This window comes from Culex pipiens, chromosome 2, assembly GCF_016801865.2.
Source record: "Culex pipiens pallens isolate TS chromosome 2, TS_CPP_V2, whole genome shotgun sequence".
Classification (NCBI taxonomy): domain Eukaryota; kingdom Metazoa; phylum Arthropoda; class Insecta; order Diptera; family Culicidae; genus Culex; species Culex pipiens.
The window spans coordinates 136,775,464-136,789,761 of record NC_068938.1 but is presented as its reverse complement, the minus strand read 5'-3'; the positions used below and the strand labels follow the sequence as shown (position 1 = coordinate 136,789,761).

At 35.1% G+C, this 14,298-nt stretch overlaps 1 protein-coding gene across 9 annotated transcripts in view; it reads left to right on the top strand.

Annotated features, from left to right (window-relative positions):
- Positions 1-2,412: 2,412 nt before the first annotated feature.
- LOC120417562 (protein muscleblind) overlaps positions 2,413-14,298 on the top strand; it is a 526,440-nt gene continuing 514,554 nt past the window's right edge. For 4 of the 9 annotated variants that reach the window (XR_008212114.1, XM_052708168.1, XM_052708167.1 and 1 more), the window contains exon 1: positions 2,486-3,692. The gene's annotated coding sequence lies outside the window, so the exon portion shown is untranslated. Of the gene's footprint in view, positions 3,693-14,298 lie in introns of all 9 variants that reach the window. The other 5 variants (XR_008212115.1, XM_052708170.1, XM_052708165.1 and 2 more) reach the window with 5 other exon arrangements.

Genomic DNA, 14,298 nt, shown 5'->3' with positions numbered 1-14,298 from the left:
CTAAAATCGATAAATGATATGATATGATTGAAATCATGTTACATTTTTAATGCTTTCACCTAGAATATATTTTTTGAAAATTTAGTAAGTTTCAAAGTATAAAAATGTACTCAAAATTGTACACAAAATACCGTATTTTTTCGAAAATACTCAAATTTTTATAATTTGCAATATGGGTATCAAACGAAACGAAACGTTGTATGTATTTTTCTCACTTTAGTAAAGTATTTTTGTAAAATACTAAAGTTTTCAGAAAATACCGTATTTTTTCGAAAGTACTCAAATTTTCTAAATTTGCAATATGGGTATCAAACGAAGCGAAATTTCGTATGCTGTTTCAATTAATTAGAGTTGTTTTTTTTTAAATACAAAAATTTTCACAAATTGCCGTATTTCTTCGAAAATACTAAAATTTTCAAAATATGCTATATGGGTATCAAACGAAGCGAAAATTTGTATATTTCATACATACATTAAAATTTTGCAAGCTTCATAAAAAAAATTGCGTCGTTTGATACCCATATTGCAAAGTTAATAAATTTGAGTTTTTCGAAAAAATACGGTATTTTGTAATTTTTTTTGTATTTCAAAAAACTCTAATCGAGTGGAAAAGCATATGAAATTTCGCTTTGTTTGATACCCATACTGCAAATTATCAAAATTTGTGTACTTTCGAAAAAATACGGTATGTTATGAACAATTTTAAAGCTGAATGCTTTTTTTCATTTAATGACAAAAAAACGAAGTTGACTTTATAGCTGTCGGCCACCATTGCTAGTACCAACCACTAGTGTCTTCCTTTTAAACTACAAGGACTTCGCCGCCCTGGGCTCCTAAGTGTACTAGAGTATGGCACGGAGCGACGGCGCCGAATACCCATATTTACACAAAGAATTTTAGAGCGCCCGCCGACAAAAGTTAATTTTAAATTTGAGCCCATTTTTTCAAAACAATAATGAATTAAAGAGTATTAAAAAATGCTTTATACATTTTCACAGTTATGTTACTACTGTACAAATGTGAAGATTTATGTCTTTTTCGATCTTTGATCCCAAAATTCAAAGTAAGCAAAAGGTCCAAAAGTGCCCTGTTTTATTTTTAATACAAAAATAAACGTTACAAAATATTTTTTCAAAAATTTCAATCAATTGCACAAGTTTTTTCAATGAAACATTCAATTTTCAGCAATATTTTTTTTGCCTCTCAGTTTTTTGGAGAATTTATGAAGGGCGTGGGGCGGATAAAAACTTCAAACAAAATTTGCAACGGCATTAATAAAAAAAATCACGATCTCCAAATTTGAATGTCACCAATATATGAATTACTTATGGTAGGGGGAAATTCTCGTATGTTTGGGAGGTTAAGCACTCGCTCCTAACTCCATTCAATTTGCTGATTTTCACTATTTAAACAACTTACTTTGTAGAACTGTTGATAGAAACTTGCTTTACTTATCTTAACTTGCTGTTTATGTGCTGTAATTGAACGTCAAAGTGCTGATATGGCGACATTAGAAGCACGATTGAGTTAGATGCTGTTCCCCTAGTAGTTAAATGATCAAATTACATCAAAATGTTATGTTAATGTTTATTGAATTTAAGTGACTTTAACTTAAATATTGGTTATTCGTTACCATTACATGAATAAACAACAAAAATAATTATACAAGGTCAAAAGGCAAACTTAAGAAAATTAAAATCTTGATGCATAGTTCAATTATGAAAATTTTACATAAATTCTCTTGCATTTCCCATTTCTCCAAGCTTCAGGCTTACTTTGATTGACACTAAAACGAATGACTCAGAAAAATCATGTTTATCTCTCCACAATCATCAAATAGCAGGAAAACACGTTCCACATTTTTTCCCAATCAACTCTCGCGGCCATATAAAAACGCGATCCACACAGCAGTGGCTCTCTCTCTCCCCTATCCAACTCCAAATTTACTTCCCCCTTCCACCCCTTTTTATAGCAACCTTAATCCACCGAAACAACACACTCACAGCACGCGACTCGAGCCCATCTCCTCCGTTGCATGTATTATTTTTATAGCAACCCTCTTTACGCACACGTGGTTTCATTGTGTGGATCACAAACATAAAATCTCGCGCTAGCGAGAGAGCTGGGAGAGAGAGCGCATCTCTCTCACACACGATTTTCGGCGTTTTCTCTCGAAATTTTCGTCAAGTCTCACATGTTCGCCGCGACTGCCGATTTTTTATGGATAAATTTTATTATACCGAGCGTGCGAGCGAGCTCGCGCTCGTGCCGCGATTGACCATAAAATGCACACACACTCACTCACACAGGGAGAGCTGGGTGAGTTCGGGAGCTTCGGGAGAGCGCGCGCGCTCGCGAGAGCGATGAGTTCGTGAGCGCTTTGCTTGCGTGTGTATCGTGCGAGCGCACTTCGTGTACGTACGATATTAGATATCGAAGGTAGACCGAATCGGGCTTCGTTCGCTTGCGCTCAGTTATAAATTTAGAGTTTGCCGTTCGAGTCAGTCTACGAGCGACAACGTTTAAGAAAGGTCGCGCTGTTTCGCATCCCCGCAAACAATATTTGCCGCTTATTGCTTATTAATGTAAATCCGGGTGAATTATATATACTACCGCATATAAAAAATATTATATCGTGCAAAAATATATAATCCCACTCTCTTACCGCGTTAATACAAGAACAACCAAAAGTCGGTAAACATTAAGAGCCGGGAAGCAAATCGCCGAACCGCGGAACAAATTAAAAACGAGGAGTCGTCGGGAAAAGCGCCAAGTGTCCATCCGGAAGAGTCCGTCAAGAGTGTCCGGGAAGAACTGTGTGTGCGTGCGACCTCCTCAGTAAAAAAAAACTATCCTCCGCGGAAACAAATTAGACAAAAAAAAGATTTTCGCCGAAATTACCCCCCCGGAAAAAAAGAAGCGCGTAGCTGCCGCTTAGTCGAACAAACGTCAAACTTCGGTTGTGCTCCGCCCGACTAATCCCCAAAATCGCTTTTCCTTTTTGTCGTTCCGTTCTTCGTGCCGCTGGACCGACGACAGCTTTGACGCTCGCGCGAGAACAATAGCCGCTTATCGCGAAATCCAAGTGTGCCGTGCCGAAGGTCGCCGCGCGTTGTGCATCGCTAGCGAAACTCGCCGGAGAAAGTTCGAAGGTGACCAGGCGGTGGATTCTCTCCAATCAGCGTTTCGAAGGTGATATCGCTTAAAAAGGGAAAGAGGAAGAAATCGAAGAAGAAGAATAAGTGAGTGGTTCGAAAATCAAGAGGCACGAAGTGAGTGAGGAAAAATTCTCATGAAAATTCATCATCACTAAAAAAAAGTAACGAAAGTTTATTTCACCTCGATAGCGCGTCGTAAATTTTTTGGAGAAAGGCAAACCGAAGAGGCACCGAGCCGAAAGAATCAGTGTGTGAAAAATTATTCCAATCAATTTTCCGAGCAAATCGTAAATATTTTAAAGAGGGCCCCCTTCAGCTCCCCACAGCTGTCGGTAGAAAGTGTGACGAAGGAGGAGCTCCGTTGTGCAGCGTACGAAGCAAAATCAAAGAAGTCAGAGAGTGTGTTACACCAGCGGTACATCTGAAGGCGAAGGAGAGGAAGAAATTATCGTCATCGTCGAAGAGAAAAAAAAAAGCAACGCGCTTTTGCAGCTTGACAACAGACACCGCGGAACCCCCGGCTTAGAATCAAACGTAGGTGCACACAACTGTGTTTTTTGAGCGATTTGTCCACACTGATTTTCCACCCGCGAAACTTCACCTGATGAAAATTTCATCACTAAAATAAGAAAAAAACAACACTCGAAGCAAAGTTTCTCTCTTTTGCTTCGACAACTTTGTCAAATCTCCTTCCTCTTCCAGTGAATCGCCTCTTTTATCTGATGTTTATTCAACATCGTCGTCGTCGACGTTGTCGACTCGTTTCACTGCACCACCACCACCACCTTCTTCTTCTGCTGTGAAAAGAGTTGTCGTATCTTTACAGCACTTTTGTATTTGTGCACTGTAAAGTATTGCACAAAAATGTTGCTTTTTTTATTCTTTTTTTTTTCGTACAAAAAATGAGTAACTTGAGTAGTGTGCAACCGATAAGGCCTCAAGTGGTTGGTTGTGGGCTTTATGGGCTCTTGCAAATCAGGTTGGTTTTTCGGTTGACGGAAGTTGGAAATCGGTGTTGAGGAAGTGTTTTGCAATCGGTTTGAAAGGGGTGCCAAAGGTGCAGATTTTGTGACTTGTTAATATCAATTTTTAGATTTTATTTTCAGAGCTTGAATTTTATCTCCAATTCTTAAGATTTAATTCTGACAAAAAAAACTATCATTTGTTATTTCAATAAACTGTTATTTTTGCAATTTTTTTTCTAGTCTAAAAAAATTATATACAAATGTTTCTGATTCCAAAGAAATAAAAAATATTTCAAATCTTTCCAAGAACCAAGAAAATTTATTGACAAATTTACATTCATATTTTTTTTTCTTTTTCAATAATTTTTTTGTCATAACATTTTTGTAATCGGTTTTCATTTTTTATGGGCCAAATCAAAAATAAATTGTGTGTCTTATCCAGGGGGATAAGGATGCAATACAAATTCAATGTTTTGCCGTTTTTGTTAAAAGTCCTCAATACTTATCTGGCTATTTTTTTTAAATTTTGGTACATACAATTGTTTTTGAATTTCTTGTTAATTTGTGAATTTCTGTGATAATTTTCGACAGCTTTTTTTTCTAAGATAGCTGACAAAAGCTATCTAATTTCATTTCTTATTTTTTGAGAATTTCTATATGGTTTGAAACATGAAAAAACGAAAAAAATGCTTTAGTTTTACAAAATGAGCTGTACTTTTTTTTCCAAAATAGGCTGAACTTATATTTTTAAGATAATTTTTGTGAGTTTTTAGGCGTGTTCTTGAAAAAATGATTTTTTTTAAGATTTTCTTTGAGTTTTGGTGCGATTGCGAGTGCGAATTTCTTTGCAGGAGTTTTTTTGGATTTCTATTTGTTTTAGTTTTTATTAAACCTGAGCAATATCTGAAACAAATAATTGTGAGAATTTGTATCATTCAGATTTTTCAGAAGATTATTTCTAAACATTTTTTTTTTTTTGAAAAAAAAATGTTTGAAAAGAAAACAATGCTAGGATAGATTTCTCTGAAGTTTTGCTCAATTCCAAATTTAATATTAAACAAAAGTAGTTCAATCAACCTAATGAAAAAATGTTCTTCAATGTTCTAGACTATAATGTTTAAAAATTCTCAAACGTGTCTTTTTTGCTGAACATATGAAAATTAGACGTTTTATGGAATATATTGTGCAAGTTTTGATGAGTAAATTTATTTTTTATTCTGCCTTTCCATTATTTTAACAATTTCAGCTGTATTAAAAATGCTTTTACACGGTTTGGATATTAACACTTACAAAATGTTTGGTAAGAGCAATTTCATAATCCAAGCTTGTTTTACAAACATATAACCGACAAACAATAAATATTTTTTAAAGTCTTTTCCAGATCTGTGCCACTGAAAACAAAATTTCCAAACAGCTTCAAACTGCCTCAAATGATTATAAATGCAAAAATAATATTTACACTTACAAAGTTTTTTTTTCGATGAAAATTTCTATTAAAATAAAGTTTTTTGCCGCCTAATTTTTTTTGGGAAAATTTTGAAAAGGCTCTTTGATGACAAAACTTTAATTAAAATTTGTACTTATAGAAAAAATAGATGGAGTTTAAACTTTTATTTTTTTATTTATACATCATTTCTCTTTCGGATCCAATCCATTCAGTTCTCAACATATAGAAAACAGGAGATTTACCTGCAAATGAAGTTTTTGCTCATTATAAATTTGACCAAATCCAGTGCGACCTTCAAATTTTAGTTGCAAATTTCAACAAAGAGTCACTAAATTTAAAATGCATCATAATTTTTATTTATGAATTCAATAAGTTTAAATAAACCCAAAAAAATCTTTCACCCATTAAAGTTGAATTTCTTTTTGCTTATTTTTTTTTTTCGAAACATTTAGCACTAATAAGCAAAACTGTTTAAAACATTCTGTGTAAGATTTTTTGCTTATCTTCATGAAATCTGAAAATTTATTAAACTTTTTTTCAGGTTTTATTATTTCTTGCATGATTTAATCAATATTTTTTCTTAAAAAATTACAAACCTTATGTTTCCCCAAAAATTTATAAAGCTTCCGAAGAACGATATTTTGAATATACAAATCAACAGATTTTTCCAGATGTTTTTTCAGTATTTCCAAAGTTTATGACAAATCTTTGTAGATCATGGTATTTTTGATATTTTATCGGATTCTATACATATGCCTAGAATTCCATTCCCCAGAATACCATTCTCCACAACGACCCATTCTCTAGTATAAACCAATCCTTAGAATGCAGTTGTTTATTCGCGAGAATTTTTAAATTCATAGAGATTACCATCTTTCTATAAGTTTCTTAAAAACAACGGTAAAATCAAAACAAATCTGACAGCTCGCACCACCTAGATCTCTATTATCTTGTTTTCAAAGAAAATAATATTTTTTTGTTAAAAAATAAAATAAGTATCGGTGGGGAGTAGGCTAAGATCGTTTCATAAGTATCAAAAAATTCTGATTTGAGAATAGAAATTAACATGCATTTTAAAAACTGAAACAAATACATTTTCACTACATTTTAAAAATATGACACCCCTGCCCCGACTCGCCCTACCTTTGGCAGTTCATTATTTACACTTCTTTGACCACAGCCCGGGTCCAGGCCGTATTCACCGCCGCCATCTGACTCAGGACCGGGGGGCGCCTCAAAAACGTGGTTTAGAATTAAGGCAACGCCAGTTCGTCTTTCAAGAGCGCTCATGTATATCGCGAAGCTTGAGTCTGCTGCTGGTGTGGTGACCAAAACCAAGTCACCCAAACCCCTGTGTGAGTTTGTGTGAGTGTATGTGCTGTTGGCTTAAGGTTGAATCACATTTAAAAGGTGACAATCTTTTCCAATCTTTTTTAATAAAATTATGCTTAAGTTCGCATAAAAAGATATTTTAATTACATTTTAAGCATTTTTCAGCATACTATTTAATGAATATTATTATTTTTATTCAAAACAACTTTCTGCTCAATCTTACGAATGGTTTAGTGTGTCTCCCCCACTACCCAGCCGCTTGTATTAGTGTTTCAAGCAGGGGAGAACCCAAAACGAAAGCGAAAATGAGTAAACCGCAAGAAACAAGTCGTGCCCGACTGCAGTGTGAGCTCAAAAGAACAGTCGTCGGTCACACACTCTTGAAAATCTTTGCAACACACATTCATCGCACTCTGAAAAGCGACCGCGCTTGTTCTTTTCATTCTACGATTTTGTTGTTGTTTTTGTTCATCTTTATTTTTTTTCTTCGTGTGGTGAAGACGATAAATACTCCACTCACACACACTCGCGTGCGGGGAGAAATGTCGCCGAATGACAGATATGAATATTTTTGTACCATTTTGCCCCCCTTCGCGCTCCGTCTGTTTGCTCACACTATTTCCTCGCGAGGTTCGGTGACTCGAGAGAGAGGTTGACAAGACGGGGCAGATGGTGGTGTTTAAGGCCGCGGTGCCGTTTTTGGCCAAGATCATCGGAAGATAAGTGAGGGAGATTAATTTTTATGATTCTGTCAAAAGTGACTTTTTCGGGCGGACTGCGAATGAATGTGGGACATTGTTCTCCTGTTAAGTTGAGAAATAAACATTTAAATGGAAATAATTTTGACATAAATTAATTTTTAAAATGATAATCAGTTTTGACATGCTAAAAAGAATAAAACATAGAAACATGAAAGCAACCTGAACTTTTCAGCATTCTTAAAGAAGTGTCCAAAAGAGCTTTTTGTAATTTCGTTGTGAAACTATTTACTTTTCCTGTAATTCTCGAATAACAAAACAGACTGCTTTATCGCTAAAAATAACACTACTGGAAAGTAATTTTTAGCATCCATTAGAGTGCAGAATAGTTCAACTTTTCAGCACTTGTACCCAAAAGTAACGTATCATTGGAAAAGTTCAATTCCGGAAATGCAAAAAATGTTGTATTTTATTCATTGCAATACTTGATTTTTTCAACACTCGTTTTAATTATCCAGCTCGCAAGGTAAATGTACGATTCTTGCTAAGAAAATCTTCTGTTCACAACATGTTGCATAAACTACTTTACGAATTCTTTTGCATGCAAGATATCAAGCAAGTCAGTTATATTCCCTCCACAAAAAAGTGGAATTTCAGGGGGTTGATAATTTGATGGTTGAATATTATCCTTTTTCGAGTAATTTAATCGATCAACAGTTCCTGATGTAAATTTTTTGTTAAACCATTTATAACCATTTTTTTCAGTGTACTAATAAATGCTTTATCTTGATTGTTTGATATTTTTTATCAGTATTTCTGGATCAGGCTGCCTTAGTTTAATGATCTACATTTTTGACCTTGCAGTTTGTGCATTTTTGTCTCAGGCTGGTACAATTTGTATTTAAAGTTTTCTTACTAGTCGAGGTTGAGGGTGGAGGGGCAAAACAAACTAAATTTAAAATCTTAAGCATAATAATTAACATAACAGTTACTGTAAAAAAAGGCTCAAATTATCACAAAATGTTCTATACAAAATAAAAGTTATGCCTCTGTCACAAATTTGTAAAATATCAATGAATCTATTAAAAAAAAATCCCCATATTGCGCAATTCTCACTAACTTGGACTTCGCACTAAATTATTGCTATCGATCGCACTATTGCGACTTGTCAAACTGGCTTGGGAAATTTTAATTTTCTCAAAAAATTATCAAAGCGAGCCGATGTTGCTCACCTGTCAATCGCAATTTTGAAGTGCGAATGTCCAGTTTGGTGGAAACTGCGACTGGAAATGTGAAATGTGCCTAGTTTTTGGAAATTTTGTTGTCAAAAGTGCGAGAGAAAAGTGCGGGCCAAATCCAAGTTACAGTGCAAGGATTAATATTTCATGTCGTTTTACGATCTGTGGCCCCAAAATTCAAAATTTTGTTCAAAGCATCGAAATGCTCGGTTTGGTTAAAAATGCAAAAATAAACATTATTATTCTTCAAGTTTTATAACCAATTGTACAGATTCGTTCAATGTAAACTATTTTTTTTTGCAATAAGGCCGTTGCAAATATTTTTCAAAGTTTATGTCGCCCCCCCCCTTCAAAATTGGTCTGAAAAATCAGGGGGCAAAAAAATATTTTTCCAAAAAATGTTTTGAATTTTTATGAAATTCCAATGCACAGCACCGCAAAAATTTTATTTTGCGCAAAAAACAAAAAAATCGTCAAAACTTTGATATTTTGGAAACTGATGATGGCAAAACAACTGGACAGGTGTATAATGCATTTTAAAACACTTTTTTCATTCAAATGTTGAAACCATGGCTCGTAATTTCAATTTTTAAATTTTTTTTATTTTTTTTGCCCCCCCCCCCCCTTGACCTTCGTCAGAGTTGAGGGACATAAACTTCAAAAAATATTTGCAACGGCCTAACTTGCACCAAAAGAGGGGACAAAAACATGAAAAAAATTGCAATGGCCTTATTTTATTAAAATTAATTTAAAAAAATTTAATGAAAATAGATGTCTAATCAACTGAACAGTTTGGAATGCATTTTCCTGTGTTGATATTCATATTTAGCATGTTTGGAATTGATTTAAAATATTTAGATTTTTTTTAGAAATCCCGATATTCAGTAACGCATTAAGCTTTTTTCGGCGATTTCTTTTCGTTAATATTTAGATATTTTTAATATAAATGATTGCAAAATAATAAACTGGTGTATTATAATACATTTCGAAACCTTTTTTTTAATTCAAATGTAGAGCCTATGGCTGAAATTTAATTTTTTGACAATATAACATTTCTCTTAAAAAAGTTTTATGTATTGGAGAGAATGTTTTAGTAATAATTGAGTAAAGTGACATTTTTGCAATTCCGTTGTGAAACTGACTTTTCCTGTCATTTTCGCATGACGAAAAGGCCTACTTTTCTCTACTAAAAATAAAAGAATCGAAAAGTATTACTTCTCGATACAAGTGCTAAAAAGTTCTACTTTCAGCACTGAAATGTGTGTCGAAAAGTTATACTTTTCAATATTGTTTTGATTTTATCAGTGAATTGACTAAACAAATAGATAATTGACTTAAAATTCCACTTGAAGAATGTTTATCAGAATTGCAAAAAATATGTTGTATGGAACTTGTTGCAAAACTCATCTTTTTGCAACGTGTTGCATGAACTAATATTGAATAATAATTCTTTAAACGTGATAAGGCCGATGCAAATATTTAAAAAAGTTTTTGTCCCTCGGCCCTGGCCGAGGTCAAGGGGGGGGCAAAAAAATAAAAAAAAATAAAAATTTAAATAACAAGCCATAGTCTTCACATTTAAATGAAAAAAGTGTTTTAGAATGCATTTTACACTAGTTCAGTTGTTTTGCAATCATTAGTTTTCAAAAAATCTAAGATCTGACAAAAACAAAAATTGCATCGAAAATTTTCAAAAAATCTTGAGATTTTTTAATAAACCCAAACATGCTAAAAATGTTTTTAAACGCAGGAGAATGTATTTTAATTTGATTTCAGCTGGTTGCACTTGAATTTTCATTGAAATTTTGAAGTTTATTGTAAAAATATTTTTTTTGCCCCCTGATTTTTCGAGCCAATTTTGAAGGGGGGGGGGGGTGACAAAAACTTTAAAAAATATTTGTACCAGCCTAATGAAAAAAATAACTTTTATTATTTTTTATATATTATGAAGATTTAGGATTTTGCTCATTTCTGTTACACATGTATATGTATACGAAGAAGTTGCATTCACAGTTTTTTTTTTGTGAAATAAAAAAAATAAATTTAAAGCTTTAAGCTTCTTTATTTAGCAGCAGTAATAACTATTACCAATTTAACAAATTAAACATTATAAATCTCACTGTGCCCAACACTCTGTCGACGATCGCCACCGTCGTATGAGTATGTGTGCGTGGGCAGAGAACGATATGACGGGTTTGAAAAAATACGATCGCGCGCGCGATCGTGAAATATCAACAGAAAAAAGCCCACACAATTCTCGAACGTCGACGACTTGCATCTCTCGCGGGTTCGGTTCTCGCCGCCGACTATTTTATTCATTCTTTTTTTTTTTTTTTTTGTTCGCTGTCAGACATCTTCAACACACAAACCGGCACGTTAAAATATACGCGCGCGGAAAATTTGCTAAAACAAAACAAGAAAAATTTACCAGCAGAAAATCCCTCGTCGGCGGCGACGACGACGACTTGTTTTGCGTTTTTTTTTTCTTTTTTGCATCGTGGTTTTAGTAATAAAACATTTCTTCACAATCGACGACGACGGTGGTGGTGGTGGTGGTGCGATAATGAAGCGATGTAAATTTTCCGTTCTTTTTTGCGCCTTTTGAATTTGGTTGAAAGAAAAAGAAGGAAAAACTGAACTGCATTTTATAAGCGGTGTCAACACTTTAATAACCTTTGGCTAAATGGTCCAATTGTTTTTTTGTTTAAATTTCTTCAAGAAAATTATAAATTTTGAGGAGTTTGTGATCAGGTGATCACAAAAACCGTTCAGCGCCGGTCAAAATTTACCCCGTAACTCGCAATACCCAACTTTTACTTTCACGTAAAAAACCTGATTCCAGAGCCTGCTACGGCTTTACTGAGTTGGTGTGTGTGTGTGCGCCAATTTGAACCAGTTTCTCCAACCAGCGCAACGTGGTTTCCTCATCTCGATGTTAAGGGTTAGCGCAGCGCGTTGAAGCCTAACTTGGGCAGGCTGGGCCAGCTTCACCAAAGAGTGCAGTTCGGAAAAGTTGCACGACCGAAACCGAAACCGGTTCTAGTGCCGCCGCCGGGGTCTTGGTGTAGACTTGCCGATATGCAGCGCAATGTCTCCTTTTTGAAGCCAGCGAGTTCTTGCCTTTTTGGTCTGGTTTTTAGCATTTTTCTTGGCTTCGTTTTTTTTTTGTTGGTTTGGTGGTTTTCGTTAACTGGACGGAGTCGAACAGTTGAGGGAGCGAATGCCGACGGCTTGTTGGTTTTTGGAGCAGAAGGGTTCGTCAACGGAGTTTCACTGAACACTCACTGATATAAAGGCTCTTTTGCGCGAAATATCGGCATAAGATCTCACTACTACATTCGCAAAATAAACGTCAAACGACGCTAAATGTAAACAATGATTAAACCACTAAATCAAAAGAGAAAATCATGAAAATATCGTTTACTCATTGATGATTTTTTTAGAGTTTCAGTTCCGTCGGCAAACCAAGCTCTTTCAACCAACCGACGGTAGGTTAGGTTGGCAACCCCATTCAACCAGCAGTCCCGGGATGCAAGGGTTGTCCCGGTTGTCCCAAAGCCCTGCCAACCCAGCAGAGAATGCAGTCACCAGGGTTGCCAGGTTGCCAGATAAATCTGGGAATGCCAGATTTTTCAAGTGTCAGCCAGAATAAAGATTCATCCTTCTCAGTGCCAGATATTGACAGATTTTGCCAGATTTTTCACTTTATGCCCATTTTGTACAATTTTTTGATTAAAATGAATGATTTTAATTGAAAAACAAAAATATTAGAATGTGTTTTTATTAAATAATAAGTATATACTAACTTTTTAAGCCTTAAAAACAGTTAAAACATCTGAATTCTACAAACTTTTATATTCATTCATATCCTTCTCAATTTTCACCATTGAGATTTGTTAGATTTTCGTCTGCCAGATTTTTCCAGATTTTTGATCGATACATTGCAAGATTTTCAAAATTTTGACCTGGTAACCCTGGCAGTCACTGCCGTCTGGCTTTTGCATGGCAAGTCGTCGCTCGGTACCTGATTAATGACCGAGATAACTTTTGCCACACACCGGAATATAAATTAAGGGGGCAACCCGAAAAATAGTCATTCAACATAGGGGTGAGGCGAGGACACGGGACAGGTGTTGTCCCACCGAGGTCACACGTGGGCTTATTATTTTAGCGCGCGTGAAATTGCATTGTCTCGTCGACGGGTCGATGGGACGGCCAAAAGGGTCAAAGTTGCAGGTTGGACCGCTTCTTGAATGGAGAAAGATGATGAACGATTTGAAGAAGTTTAGATTCGCTTCGCTTGGAGATTTCAGCGGATTGCAGTCTGGATTTCGCCATGTATATTTGATGATTGCCTAAGTTGCCTAGAATTGATAACTATGAATAGAACCCATTCTATATGAACCTGATTATCACCACTTTTTGGTAGATAAGAAGTGTTGATGCTCCTTTTTTAAGAGGATAAGGGAAAATCTCCGCAGTATCCCTAAGTAAGTATCTTTGGAGTTGGTTGGTTTTTGGGAAGATAGATTGTCTTGAATACGCTGCGTTTAGGGTTGTAGTTCAAATTTAGATGCAAGTCACACAAATTTTGATCGAGAAGAACTTTCTCAGTCTGTTTTAAAAAAATGCAGTCAAATTCAACAAAAAAATGAAAAATCTCAAATTGTCGTGTAAATTACCCCTTTCTAATCCGCCACCATCCGTGAAGTGAATCATCTCATTTGAAAGCCTCAAGTCAAGCTCAGCTTCCCAAACCATTTTCCCACAAATCAGCCGGTTTGACTATTTGTCATTTCATTTTCCTGACCGAGCTGTCACCCCCGCAGCCGAAAAAAAGAATCGAGCGGAAGAAAGTGACACTTTTTTTTTCAAATTGCGTGTAAAATTGTGGCGACCAAAATTTGCTATCACAGTGGGAAAGAAAGGGGTAAAATAGTCATTATTCTTGTTGAATTAATCATTTAAATTTTAATAAGTAAACATGAAATTTGAAATTTCAGCATAAAACAAATTGATAATTTATAAAGATTCTCAAAAATTTCATCAGTTGAACAAATATTTTTTCTTGAAATTTTATCAATTTTCATTAATTTTTTTCTCATAAATTTTTCAAAAACATTTTTTGCCCTCAAATACAGGAAAAGAACGAGACATTGCACTGTCCATCACCTTGTCGGCCTTTCTTCAAGAGTCTGTGTGAATGTTCAACAAAAATTTGCAAAAATAAAAAAACGCTCTGATCTTGCTTTGCGTTAAGGGGACACGTCAGATTTGCTTCTAACTCGTCCCCCTTAAAAACCGGCGGCATTTTCCTTTTCGTTTACAAGCGGAAATGAAAGCACGATTTATCTTCATCACGCGAAAAACAACACTGAAAAGCTCAAACGCGCACATGCATTAGAAGGCGGAAAATCGCTTCTAAAGATTGTTAGGGTAGTGCAACTTATTTAGATTTTC